This window comes from Oncorhynchus tshawytscha, linkage group LG12 (assembly GCF_018296145.1).
Source record: "Oncorhynchus tshawytscha isolate Ot180627B linkage group LG12, Otsh_v2.0, whole genome shotgun sequence".
In the NCBI taxonomy this organism is placed as follows: Eukaryota; Metazoa; Chordata; class Actinopteri; order Salmoniformes; family Salmonidae; genus Oncorhynchus; species Oncorhynchus tshawytscha.
In genome coordinates, this window is record NC_056440.1 from 7,741,006 (window position 1) to 7,743,505 (window position 2,500).

Genomic DNA, 2,500 nt, shown 5'->3' on the forward strand with positions numbered 1-2,500 from the left:
AACTACCCAAACAAAATATTGCCTTACTTATATGTTAATAAGCCCATGCCAAATAATCCATTTGTAATCCAAAATACCAACGTGTTCAAACAAGCCCCTTAACTCCTGTCTCGCACAAAGATATTGAGTCAATCCAATCCCTTTCCTGCAGTTTGCTTAGCTTGAGGGGGAAAGAAAAGCACCCATTAACACAACCATGAATGAAAACACACTAACCAGGAAAGGCAGGGAAACACTAAGCTCTCTCCAGTTTTTAAAGTTCAGGTATTTACAATGGCTCATGAATATCAAGATAGACATGCTCCTAGCAGTTTGACCTTTCTGTCAAAGACTTTGTTTGGAGTGTTGACATTTCTATGAAGACATACAGCTACTATAATAGTCTTAGGTTATATCTACATGTTGCTATAGCTACTATAATCGTCTTAGTTTATATATCCATGTTGCTATAGCTACTATAATAGTCTTAGGTTATATCTCCATGTTGCTACAGCTACTATAATAGTCTTAGGTTATATCTCCATGTTGCTATAGCTACTATAATAGTCTTAGGTTATATCTCCATGTTGCTATAGCTACTATAATAGTCTTAGTTAGGTTATATCTCCATGTTGCTATAGCTACTATAATAGTCTTAGGTTATATCTCCATGTTGCTATAGCTACTATAATAGTCTTAGGTTATATCTCCATGTTGCTATAGCTACTATAATAGTCTTAGGTTATATCTCCATGTTGCTACAGCTACTATAATAGTCTTAGGTTATCTCTCCATGTTGCTATAGCTACTATAATAGTCTTAGGTTATCTCTCCATGTTGCTATAGCTACTATAATAGTCTTAGGTTATATCTCCATGTTGCTATAGCTACTATAATAGTCTTAGGTTATATCTCCATGTTGCTATAGATCCTTCAGAACTATGAAGAGAATGGCCCATCTCAACCGGTGAATAACTCCCTTCTGTGTCCCAAATGGCATCCTACATTATATATATATATATTCCCTCATTCCCCATGGGCCCTGATTAAAATGAGTGCACTAAACAGGGAATAGGAGCCCTGGTTAAAATGAGTGCACTAAATAGGGAATAGGGGCCCAAGGCTAAAATGAGTACACTAAATAGGGAATAGGGGCCCAAGGTTAAAATAAGTGCACTAAATAGGGAATAGGGGCCCAAGGTTCAAATGAGTGCACTAAATAGGGAATAGGGGCCCAAGGTTAAAATGAGTGCACTAAATAGGGAATAGGGGCCCAAGATTAAAATGAGTGCACTAAATAGGGAATAGGAGCCCTGGTTAAAATGAGTGCACTAAATAAGGAATAGGAGCCCTGGTTAAAATGAGTGCACTAAATAGGGAATAGGAGCCCAAGGTTAAAATGAGTGCACTAAATAGGGAATAGGGGCCCAATGTTAAAATGAGTGCACTAAATAGGGAATAGGAGCCCTGGTTAAAATGAGTGCACTAAATAGGGAATAGGAGCCCTGGTTAAAATGAGTGCACTAAATAGGGAATAGGAGCCCAAGGTTAAAATGAGTGCACTAAATAGGGAATAGGGGCCCAATGTCAAAATGAGTGCACTAAATAGGGAATAGGAGCCCTGGTTAAAATGAGTGCACTAAATAGGGAATAGGAGCCCAGGTTAAAATGAGTACACTAAATAGGGAATAGGGGCCCAAGGTTAAAATAAGTGCACTAAATAGGGAATAGGGGCCCAAGGTTAAAATGAGTGCACTAAATAGGGAATAGGAGCCCTGGTTAAAATGAGTGCACTAAATAGGGAATAGGGGCCCAAGGTTAAAATGAGTGCACTAAATTGGGAATAGGAGCCCAAGGTTAAAATGAGTGCACTAAATAGGGAATAGGGGCCCAATGTTAAAATGAGTGCACTAAATAGGGAATAGGAGCCCTGGTTAAAATGAGTGCACTAAATAGGGAATAGGAGCCCTGGTTAAAATGAGTACACTAAATAGGGAATAGGGGCCCAAGGTTAAAATGAGTGCACTAAATAGGGAATAGGGGCCGTTTGGGACACAAGTCCTCACTCAGCTCAAGGCCTAGAAGGGATTTATTTTTGCTGAGTTCTCCCACTCTTTACCATCTTTTTCTTTCAAATGAGAAACAATTGATATTCATGTGGCTTATTTAAGGAGATGTGGATCCTCATTAAGATTGCAATAAGGTATAATTAAAAACAGTTTGTTTTGGTTGTTCTAAACAGTGTGTGGAGTGCTGACTAGCCACTTTACTCATGTGGGGGAGGCTGACAACGCTCTGGTGGGTTACAGAGAAGAAAAGCGAAGTGAACAAAATCTTCCCCTCTAGTTCATATGAAAACTCCCTGTGGTACACACTAGGCCCTAAGCCAGGGATGGGCAACTTTGATAGGGGTGGGGGCTTCAAAAAACAATAGAACTCATCGTGAGGGGACGCAGTGGCTCGTGGGTCTGGGTACCATCATCAATACCCCACCACCCTCAGAGCATCTTAGCAACTCCCC

General features: G+C 40.0%; 1 protein-coding gene across 1 annotated transcript in view; it reads right to left on the reverse strand.

Moving 5' to 3' along the window:
- The window catches only part of LOC112240057 (extracellular matrix organizing protein FRAS1), a 338,168-nt gene that overhangs the window by 157,255 nt on the left and 178,413 nt on the right, over positions 1-2,500 (reverse strand).